General features: G+C 39.4%; 1 long non-coding RNA gene across 2 annotated transcripts in view; it reads right to left on the minus strand.

Moving 5' to 3' along the window:
• Nucleotides 1-357: 357 nt before the first annotated feature.
• Nucleotides 358-12,166, minus strand: part of LOC306649202 — a 38,450-nt gene continuing 26,641 nt past the window's right edge. For both annotated transcript variants that reach the window (XR_013760604.1, XR_013760605.1), the window contains exon 3: nucleotides 358-1,810. This is a non-coding gene — a long non-coding RNA (uncharacterized lncRNA). The remainder of the gene's footprint in view (nucleotides 1,811-12,166) is intronic.

The following is a 12,166-nucleotide window of genomic DNA, read 5'->3' on the forward strand; positions in this document are numbered from 1 at the left end:
AAAAAAAAAATTCATTATACCCTTAGTTGATAGTTTTATTAAATGCTTTGTTTTATTTTATATTGATTTTTACTCTTGAAAAATCTGTCAAAAACTAAGAAAAAACACACATGAGCCAATAAATATTTCTTTCTTTACCCTACTTTGTTTGCTTTATTGAATCCTAAATTACCTCTAACATCAACATGATCCCTGAATGGATTTGGATTGGAGGGTAAACTTTCTTCCATTTCTCATCTATGCATTTTCTCCATTTGAAGCGTAGAGGAAAGGAGAATTACCTTTAGCTGGGAACACACCCAAGGTGTCATGATGGAAGTTGAGTTTGTTCTGTGCTAGGGTTTCCAAATCTGTGAAGGAATAAGAACTTCCCAGAGGATGGAAAGAGTAAAAAGAGGGACAAATGTGATAGAATCTGGTGCATCCCTACAGCCCATTGGGACAGAAATACAACACACAGGGAGTGTGGAGAAGGTAAGGCTGAAAGGTGTTTTTGGGAGGGACTGTTAGAAGAGCTTGAAGGTTTGCCAGCTGTCCTAGAGAAGTTCTAGAAAAGGAAATTTTCATTATCAAAGATTTTGTAAGGAAAAAGTCAAGCTTCTCAGTTAGTTTTGAGATAATCCTATTAACAGCCTAGAGAAATAATTAATTAGGAAAGATAGGGATAGAAAGTAATGTAGGATCTTCTTGTAGGCATGGTGAGAAGTGTTTACAATGTAAATACAGTAAGAACTTCAGAGAAGGGACAAAACTGACACGCAACTTGGAAACCAGAATAGGTTCCTCCTTCCCCTTGTTTGAAGATTAACACCTGAGTAATGTTGAGGCAAGCTGTTGTAGTCACCCTTTTTGCTGCTGTGATTAAAAGTTTTCTACAAGAACCATTTTAAAGGAGGAAAAGTTTATTTAGGGGCTCCCATTTTCAGAGGTCTCAGTCCATAGACAGCTGCTTCTATGTCCCAGGGATGCAGGTGAGGCAGATCATCATGGCACAAGAGTATGGCAGAGGGAAGCATATAAAGACTTGGAAGCAGACACTCCTTTCTCCAGATACCAAATATATACCCCAAGGCACACCCCCAATGACCCACCCCCTCCATCAGACCCTACCTACTCTCAGTTACCTCTCAGGGGATTCACTGCTTGGGCTAAGGCTCTTATCACCCCATCACATCTTCTTTAAACCTTCTTTTATTGTGTCACACAGGCTTTGGGGGCATACCTCATGTCCAAACCATAACACAAGCATAGAAAACAACTTTTATTTATTTATTTTTTTAATGAGAGAGAACAGAGGTGGCAGACATATCCAGAGGGAAATAGGAGCCCACAGCTGGGTGCCCATGTAGGTGGTGTGTCTTACATTTTTATAGATCCCAGGTTTCCTCTCCCTCCCCACCTTCCTTTTCTTCCCTGTGTGCAAACTAATGTCAGGAAGGAGCAGCCCAGGGGGTGATCACTTGTGTTGTACAGTGCAAGTGCAGATCTGGGAGGAGTGAGCAAGTGGTTCAGTGGGAATTGCAACTGGAACAGCCCATTTCTTGTTCTTTTACAAACCTTTGTCATCTTTCCCACCTGATCAATTGCTCTCTTTTTTCATCCCTGTCTCATTCCCCCTCTGAGTAAGGGAGCCCTTACTGCTGAAAGATGAAATGGGCAAGGACTGTTCTGACTGCTTCAGGCTGAGATGGGGTGACATGGAAGAAGCACTTTGGTTTCCCTTTTAGAAATGTTGTGGGTGTGCTGATGGGTCTGAGGGATGAGTCTAGTTTGGAGAAAACAGGTTGTAAAGTCACCTAGGAGGAGGGTGCTGTATGAGAGAAAGAAGAAAACATGAGTTCTGGAATGAGGTTAATACAACAATAAATGTCGCAGCATCTGAACATGTCAGTGAACATCATGATGATGATGATGTTGATGATGATGGTGATGATGATGATGATGGTAGAAACCAGCATATTTTTCACCAGGAGATGCCGGATGACCAAGAGCTAAGAAGTTGTTATCATGACAAGGCCTGTGAGAACTTTGCCTCTAATGGGAATGTGAATCTTTAAGGATGTTAGTTACATTGCCAGAGCTGTCAGGAATGTAACCACAGCATTTAGTTTTTATAATGTCACAGATGCTCCCATAAGTTGTAGTTAAGATATCTAATGCCACCTGAATTTTGTAAAATACCTTTTTATTGGCATAACCTCTCTGTTTAATAGAGATCCCTTTATTTTTGGCACTTAGGCCTATATAATCATATTAGAAAAGACAGATCAAGCCTGCCTCTGTAGGAGGTTAGGAAGATTTAGAGGTCTCAAATTCCCTACTGTCTTCTATATCTAAGAGGAACAAACAGATTTAAAAATTAAGTTTAAAAAAGGCTTATGTGAGAAGTAGTGGAATGCAAATGGTAGCCTCTATCAGAGGCAGTTTCCAATTTAATTCACCAAGGGATCTGAGTTTACTCTTATGTCAGCCCCAGGTTCTCTTTCTATCTAGAAGTTTATTAGGTGTATTGCACAACTGGTCTGAGTATCTCCTTTAGAAAAAACACCTAGAAGAATTTAGGTGAAATGGTACCAGTAGTAAGATTGCAAATGCAGAATCAACCTGAATTCACAATCTTATCTTTGGGAGACACACCTTGATAAACAACGATCTTTGCATAACTCCCTTTGTCCTTTAGGCCAACATCTCAGATTTTAAACCCATGTGCAATCTGGAAACTGCTTTTTAAGGGAACATGAAATGGAAGTTGTTCAGTAGTTCCAAGGCTAATTACAAACATGAATTTCCATGAGACCCTCAGGAATTCTGCTTTCTTGCAGCAACTGTTTCCTATTTGTCTGAAGGGGACCTTAGGGCCTGTACTCAGTACAAGAACGTGTGTGCCCTCAGGAGCAGGAATAAGGTGCAAGTGGAAGGCGGCCTCCAGCAGCAGTTTCACACCAAATTTATGAAGGGTTCCTGTTGATGTACGTTTTGCTTCAACCCCAGGTTCACTGTCTACCCAGGGGCTTCCTGGGTGAAGGACACAGCAGGGCTGACAGAGGTGAAATGATGTGAGTATAAATGTTCCACACACAGGATCAAATGGATTCTCAATTCTATTATTGGGAGTTATCCCTTGATAATACATAATTTTCCCTGTTTGATTCAGCTCTTTTGCCAATGTGACCAAAAGACCTGACAAGAACAATCAGAGAAGGAACATTTTATTTGTGGCCTTATAAAACACAAGATGTGTCAGTCCATTGACAGCCAGCTCCATTCCTTGGGGCCTGAGAGGAGGGAGAACATCATGGCAGAAGTGTGTAGTAGAGAAAAGTGCCCCGGGACATGACAATCCGGAAGCAGAGAGACTGGGCTCAGCTTACAAAATAGACAGCCCAAAGTCTTCCCCAATGACCTACCTCCTGCAGCCACACCCTATCTGGCCTCAGCTCCCATTCAGTTCATCCCGACCAGGGTGTTAATTCACTGATCGGGTTAAGGCCCTCATGACCCAGTCATTCCACTTCTAAACCTTCTTGCATTGTCTCACACATGAGCTTTTGGGCACAATTAATATCAAAGCCATAACAGTCCCAAATCTCACTTGTGCCCTTTAGTCCACAGTTCTGTATACTAATGTCTACAGAACTGGACACAGGACATTTTTTTACTCTCATTATTTGTTGATTTTCTCTGAGACTATGTCCATTACCCTATCTGTGCTCCTAGACTGTCATGCATGGAAAGACAACCTTAGAAAAAACTTTGAAAATGTTCTGAGGCAAAAGAGGAGAAAATATGGAAGGTCATGAGGTGGGACATAGATCCTTATAGTATGCCTTATAACTGTTCACACCTCTGAAATGGAAATTACAGGTGGAATGAGGGAAATTTCCCCTCCTTTTCATTAATTCTACATTATACATTAACTGATAAAGGTGCAACTGTAGTCATACTGTCCTTCTGCTTAAAACCTTTTAAAGCCCATGCTAAAACTATGATTTGATCTAATAGTACCAATCTTTAACTAAAAGGTTCATACTAAGTACCTGGCATTCAAAGTCATCTCAGGCCTGGCCCCACCGACCTTTCTAGTTTTCTCTTCTGTATCATTATATGAAGGTGCAGCATGTTTTTCTTAGAATTTGGTTATATTTCTCAAACTGAAATCTGGTCTATAGACTGGTGTCAAAGAGGGTACCTTCCATGAAAACATTACTCGAGTACACCTCAACAAGATTATCCAAAAGACCATCTTGCAGACCTTGTTTCTCTGGAGGAATGAACTGAACTCTGGATGACTTACATGGGAAGGAGTTTAAAAGATTTTGGGTACCTTCCAGGATGCCTCCAGGATGGCTGGAACCTAGCTCAGACATTGGCTGATGAAGCCAAAACTTTACTAAAAAGCATACCTCATTGTGACATTCTTGTTTTCAGTGAACACAGAATGCTACATCTTGTATTGCCACACCAGTGAAGTTGGACAGTGGATGTTGCCACCACTGCCCTGGCATCCTGACATGGCTACCACTGCGGCCAATGCTGTTGCCACCATCACCAGGATGGATCCTCTACTGCACCTGTTTGATTTTGCTAGCTCCATATTCCAGTCTGGAAAAATGCATGCAATCATTGGAGTAGTCTCATACTGGCGAGGAATGTGAAATAGTAAATGTAATATTATCCACCTTGCAGCATCGTTTTCTCATTGCTGAACTTCTCCCTCTCAAAAAAATAAACTGCACAACTTGGTCTACATAATACTAGATGATCGCTGAGGTTCTTGTTTGCCTCTGAGAGCCTGTGCTTTGCTCATTTTCTATAGCTAACTACTTTTTCAGTGGGAGATTTATTCTCCAGGGCAAGGCTATTACAAAGAATATGGACATCTTTCTTGGCTCATTTACTTCTCAATTTTATGCTACCGATTTTTGTTTCAAACAAGAATGGAAGGGCAGAATCCACATTTCTTCAGAACAGCAGACTGCATTAACTTAATGTCTTAGTATTTCAAGTTAGCCAAAGGGCTCTGTCAAAGATATTTTTTTGTTTTTACTCCCATAATTATACTGGTTATCGAAAGGTGGGTGTGATTTCTCAGGCACTCTATTACAGTTGGCTATATGAAACTGCCTTTCAAAATTGCTAAAAGCACCTCAGTGTATCTACAGTTAAGATAATACTAATTCTAGTTTGATATAAATGATAGTTTTATGGCTTCATGCTCTGTAAAAAGTGTATTTTAGCCTGAAGAAAATGCCAGTGTTTACATAGTTTTGACTTTATTTTGTGTCTCCTGGTCTATAATAATTTTGTTTAATTTTGACACATTTAGTTAGAAATCTTGATACCCAAAATGCCCTGTTATAGTAAAAGAACTCAAAGTAGAACTGAAATTTCAGTAATTTGTTGAAGAGCTGTGTAATGTACTCAGGAATATTTAGTCCTGTACACTTGTCACTTAATTATATCAAAATGTAAAAATAGCTGGTCATAGTTCTCTCAGGTCTTCAGTAGAGGATAAAGTAACAGAATTGTGAAATCCTGATTGGGTAAGGATTGTCAGTGTTTATCTTGTCGCATGTTTCATGAAATTATTAGGTATTTTTTGAAAAGGGTGGTTCTTAGGTCAAAGAAGTATGGGGATTGTTGCATTCTGTATCTTTCTTGTGGAGATTCATAATGCATGTTAATACTTTAAAGGCACTAAGAAGTCCTATAGTAAAGAAACCTGTTTACCTTTGTAACATGATTCTTAAATTTGACTATGAAACCTCCTATTTATTATTATTGGTTTTGTTTTACAAAAGCCTACTGACATATTAAGATAATGTTTCCATGCAGTTTGGGAAACCTATCTATCATAGCCTATTACCTATTCAAAACATCCTTGTAAGACATACACTCATTCAGGCTTTATTTAGTGGTTATCTTGGCACATTCAAAGACAGCATTAAAAAAAATAGATCTTAGTATGAGGTGAACAACACAATGACTCTCATTATTCCATTGAGAACTTTAAAGATCAAATTCACCTGAAATACTAAGTAACAAAGGAATAATTTGGTGAGTTAAAACAAAGTAGTTTATCAATGTAACTTTCTTCAAATTACCTTATAGTTAAACATTATTCTTAGACTGCCTAGAGAAATTCTTAATTATTAAGTACTATTTTCAAGATGTCATCTCATAGTCTTTGGCTTTAACTTTAATTTCCTGTAGTAGTAGTATTGTACTGTCTTTATTATAGTTACTACATATCAATAACGTGCTACAATTTTGTGGTTTTGTGCCAAAACAATCTTTCCATTTGAATTGGGAGAGATTTTCCACAGATTTGTAGCCATAGAATGATGGTCACCTCACTGTCACATTTGGAAATGGAAGATGTGTTGCTAATATTTTGCTTTCTTCCCAGGGGCCAGGACCTCTCCCTGCTTCTAAGCTATGGCTCAGGACCGGCCAGCCTATGCAATCCTTCCACTTGACCACAATAATTCAGAGTGATGCAAGATAAATCAATGAGATTTAATTCTGGAATTCTGTGGTAGGATTCAATTCTCCTTGGGTCTCTAGCATTTCTGCACATCATATAAGTGAGGAACTGAATGAATGTTTTCCTGGACTATCTTTTCAAGGAGGTTTATGTGTTCAACAACCTTGGAAGAATAACCTCTGTCTCCCTTCAGAGCAAAAGACAGCCATGCTTATTGCCCAGTGGAATAAAGCTAGTATCTCTCTCTGGACCAATTGGTAGGTATTCTTTCTGCCCATTATTAAAAATTCACGTTCATTAAGTTCAAGGTCCCTTTCCTGTCATGCAATCCACTGCATATACAGGTATTATCTGGCCCTTCTCTTATTGCCCTATGGGAATTGGGTTTGGGGGCACTAGCACAATACTGATGAGCTAACATGCCAGCTAATGCTATTGCTAAGGGTAAGAAATTGTCCTTCACCTCTGACCTAACAGTCTCATGTCTTCTACCAGCACTCATGAAACTGATAAATGTAAAATCTCAGCTCCTTCACAGTTCTTTACACTTTGGTGGAAACTCTGAAGTGTCTTTCTGCTGAAGTTTCTGAGGAGAAGGGATGTAAACCTGAGCCTGCTTGCATCCACCTTCCCGCTGCAAGAGGAGAGTTTTGTCTGTCTTGGAAGGGAACCAACAGAGGAAAGCAAAGCACAGAGGGGTAGAGGTGGGAGAACCATTGTTACAGTGGTAACTTATTCATCACCTACTGTTGTGTCAGACAGTGTTAGGCATTGTTTGTGTTATTGTTCTCAAATCCTTTTGCAATCTTAAGTTTATCCCTGTTTATCTGAAGAGGTAACCATGTTTCAGAGGTTTGCTTCTTTTCACATGTGAACATAAAAGAAACACAAAATTATTCTCTTTCATTTTTATTTAGACCTTTTCTATGAAAATATTGTGAACATGAAATGGTTTCCCATAATTATTTTTAAACACACTGAAGAGTAATTTTAAAAGGAAAACACTCTTAGGTTCAAATGGTACATTTTTTTTTCTTTTTACTTCAACCATTATCCATCCCACGTAACCTATGCTATTTTCCTCTTAGAATACTTAAGCTCAGAAATGCAAAGCCCTTGAATAATTACTTTACCTTTGTGTGTCTCCATTGCTTCATCTGTAAGATGAGGATTAGTAAGAGTAGCTACCTCTTAGGCTTGTGGTGATTAAATGAGTCACTGTATCTTAATTGTTTAGAATATTGCCTGCATTTAGCAAGGCTCAAATACATTAGTAGCTATTATTGTTACTGATGCTGTTGTTTTTATTTCAGGGGATAAGAGTGGGTGAAATGAGGAAGGAGAGGTAAGCAGAAGCACCAGTTTTCCCTTGGGTTTGGTTTTCTCTCCCCTAGATTTGGACTTCTCTTCAGTTTCTCTGTTAGGTACAGAGGGCAGGAGAGGGTTGGGGGAGAGCAGGCCTGGAGGTGGAGGGACAATCCTGCTATTCATGTACTCTCACTGCCAACTGCTCTGCTTCCTGGAGAGAGGTTCATTTTGCTAGTTTTTAAGTGGGACAACAGAGCTCATATTTTCCTATTTATGCCAGTTTCTTTATTCAAGGAATTTTAGATGACTGTCTCCTTAATGCTGCTGCAAGACAAACTGGGAACAATGGGAAAATCTGAGCTGGGACTAGTCTTTCTTATGTAATGATGGATATATGTCAAAAACAAGTATAAAAACAAAGATAACAAATGATATCATTAACAGTAATAACTTAGCTCAGCAGTGCTGATAACTTTTCATTTCACAAACCCTTTATACTCTTAAAAAATTGAGGACCCCAGAGAGCTGCTTTGTGTGTGTGTGTGTGTGTGTGTGTGTGTGTTATAGAACTACAAAAAAAAAAAAAAAAATAGTTTTGACCTGGCAGAATCCTGGAAAGGTTCTTGGAGATTCCCCAGGGATCTCCTTACTCTACTTTGAAACCCACAGACATAGATGATTTTTAGAAATTTTAAAAGCAAATTTGAGCAATTGAAAGTCATACAGGAACTACAGGATCATAAACACAAAATCAGATTCTGTATAATTAAGGAGGAAGTTCTTTTCTTCTTTCTTGGTGAATCTAACATTCTGACTAAATCAAGTATAGTGAAATCTCCTAGACCAGCCCTGTCCAACAGAACATTCTGCAATGATGTTTTAGTTGGCTTTTTTGTCACTGTAACCAAAATACCTGACAATAAAAATTAGAGGAGAAAAAATGTACTTTGACTCAGAGTTTCAGTAGTTTCAGTCCATAGAGGGTGGACTGAATAGCTCTGAGCCTAAGGTGAGGCAGTCTCATGGCAGAAGGCATGGAGGAGGAAAGCAGCTCAGGACATGGCAATCAGGAAGCAGAATTCTGGTCACCAGGGACAAAATATAAACCCCAAAGGCATAACCCCAGTGACCTACCTCTTACAGTCATATCCTACCTGCCTATAGTTACCACCTAGTTAATCCATATCAGTGAATTAATCCACTGATCAGGTTATACTTCTCATAATTTAATCATTTCCCCTTTGAACATTCTTGCATTGTCTCACACATAAACTTTTGGGGGACACCACATATCCAAACCATAACGGATGGATGTGTTTATATATGTACTAATACTATAGGTAGTGAGCCTTTGAAATTCAGCTGGTAGGACTGAGAAGAATTTTATTGTAATATTTAACTGATTTAAATTTAAACTGAAATAGATATGTGGCTAGTGGCTACCATATTGAACAACACAGTTCTAGACCCTGGAACTGCCTGGAAGAAGTCACTCCATCAAAGAAGCAAGAAATCTTGTTGGAGAAAGTAGCCTCCAGTCACAGGTGATCTCAAGGACAGGGTTGATGAGATAAAAATAAAGCTACAGATATTTTTTTCTGGGTGGCTGTTACCACTCCTGATTTTACCAAGAAGTTGATCAATTTTTAGATACAAAGATTAATTCCTCATTGGCTAATATTGCTCAACTGTCACTTCTCAAGGTGACTCAGTTCTTCCTTAATTGCTTGCATAATGTCACTTCTGATGTTTTGACTCAGTCAGGGACAACAGGATCAGCCTATCCCTAGGAGGTGGTTGTTCCTATCTGCAAGGGGGTCATCTTGGCCTGCATTGGGATGAGGAAACTCCCTGACCTCACCCTAGTTCTAACATTATTCTTAGTGAGATGTTTAAGGGAGATAAAGAGGTAGTATATATAAGATGGTCCTGGCACATTGTCTTGAACACACTGAGGGCTCAACAAATGTTAGTTTCATTTAGTTAGTTTTCTTGGAGCGAAGGAGCCTGGAAAGCAGGAGGTGGGTTGAAGTTGGTGAACTGGCTTCTGCTAAATGCCCAGATTTGAGGTCTTCATTGTGAATTCCAGGACAGAATACTGCCAGGACAAGGGCAGGTATGCATCACTCTGTGGCATATGAGTGTGAATGGGGGCCTCATTTTTCTCATCTATATAATGAAAGGCTTGGAGAAGATCAGTGACCCATTCTTACCCATTTCTGAGAGCTATTCCTCTGCATCACAATGCCAGTGCCACTAATCATGAGAATTACTGAACTAGGTGATCTCTAAGTTCTATAAAAGGATAAAATTAGCATATGGATCATTGACTAGAATTGCAGATGTTCTGTATATATGTATGTATGTATCCATCTATCTATCTACCTATTTATTTGAAATACTAATACTGGGGATTGAACCCAGGGCCTTACACATGCTAGGCCTATCACTAAGCTACATTCCCAGCCCCAGAAGTTCTTATGCTGTGTTAACACATGTCAAGCCTTGCACGTGGCAATTCCAGACAAACAAAATGAGTTGGATAAGTACCCTGTGGCTTTTTTTGGTTCTTTGTTCTATTGTTTGCAATACTAGGAGTTGAACCCAGAGCCTCACATATGCTAGGCAAGTGTTCTACCCCTGAGCCACAGCCCCAGCCCCTTCCATGTGGCTTTAGTCAATGTCATTCAACAAAGGTAATTCATATTTGTCTATGTAATAATTACCCCTAATCTAGGTCTGATGGAATAAGAATGTGTACTATGTTAGCAGTGGGAATGGAGAGGAAGCAGTATATCAAGGAAAGAATTTGAAGAAGTTGAGGATATTGAGATTGACAACGGAGGAAAAGGAGAGGCAAGAGGCAAAGATGATTGATGTAGGAGAATGGTTCTCAAATTGTGGCCCTGGGACCAGAAACATAGCTTCACCTGGGAAATGTAAATTATTGAGTCTCTCTACCCACTTAAATGAAAAACTCTGAGGCTGAGCCCAGTGAACAAGGTTAAGATGCTGTCCATATAATTCTGATTTAACTCGATGTTGAGAATCACAAGTTTAGTGGATGCTGATGTCCTACCCAGGGTGTACATCCATCTATCCCCCAGCTGTTGGGAATATTAGTTGATGTATGAGTCAGTGTTCTTGAGAGAAACATCATACATATACACACATATGTTTATATAGACATGCATGTGTGTGTACACACACACACACACACACACACATGCAGATTTATTATAAGGAATTGGTTCATGTAATTACAGAGGCTGTGGGATGAGAAGTCTCAATCTGTCTTATGCAAGCTAGAGACCCAGGAAAGTCAATGTAGTTTGAAGACCCGAGATTCTAGTCTGAGTCTAAAGGCCTGAGAACCAGGAGTGCCAAGGGAAGAGAAGATGGATACCCTAGCTCCAACAATTGAGCAGAAAATGAATTCAATCTTCCATTTTTTTCTTCTATTTAGGTCCTCAATGAATTGGATGCTGCCCATGTTCACTGGGCAGGGCCATCTTCTTTACTCAGTACACCAATTCAAATTCTAATCTCTTCTGGAAACGCCATCACAGACACAGCCAGAAATACTGATTAACCACCTTTCTGGGCATCCCTGGCCCAGGCAAATGGACACAAAAATTAATTAAAATAAAATAATAAATAAAAAATAAATTTGCTAACTGCTCACAGCTGCCCTTTATTTGGAGTCTTGCCCTTGGCTGAACAGGAAAGATTACAGCACTCTGTCCCCATTCTGGGGTCTAGAGTTAGATACTACAGTATAAAAGCTGTCCTTTTGTTCTTGAGAATTGACAATTTGTGGTGTGATTTATGCTCCTGAGCTCCTGTGTGTTTTAGCTCAAGGCTGGATCCTCCTGAGAGCACACCCTTGCTTGACTCGCTGTCCTGTTCTCCATTCTCTACAACACCTGAACAGACCTCTCCTGAGAGCATTCCTCAGTCAATCATGAACATCCAAATGCATGTCTCAGACTCTGCTTCTAGGCAAAGGAGATGGCTCTAACATCAGGAAGTTGCAAGAAGACCCTCAGGGGTGGAACAGATATGTTGCAATTACATCATTTAGGATCACCTGGAGATTTTAAACATTATATTTTTTCAAACGGTAATACACTTATATGGTTTGAAAATTTTTAAAAATCTGTCTTAACTCATTCCCCTATCTGCCCACTCACCTCCCATCATAAGTCATTGCAGTTATTAATTGCTTTTGTATTATTCCAGGGATTTCAAAAGTGCATAGAGAAGCAGATAGAGTTTTATTTTCATTCTCAAACTCTTCACACAAATAATTTCTATACCCAGTGTTCTGCGCTTTGTTCCCCCCAACTGGATTTTGACAGACTTTCTACA

This window comes from Sciurus vulgaris (genome assembly GCF_902686455.1).
Source record: "Sciurus vulgaris genome assembly, chromosome: 17".
Lineage (NCBI taxonomy): Eukaryota > Metazoa > Chordata > Mammalia > Rodentia > Sciuridae > Sciurus > Sciurus vulgaris.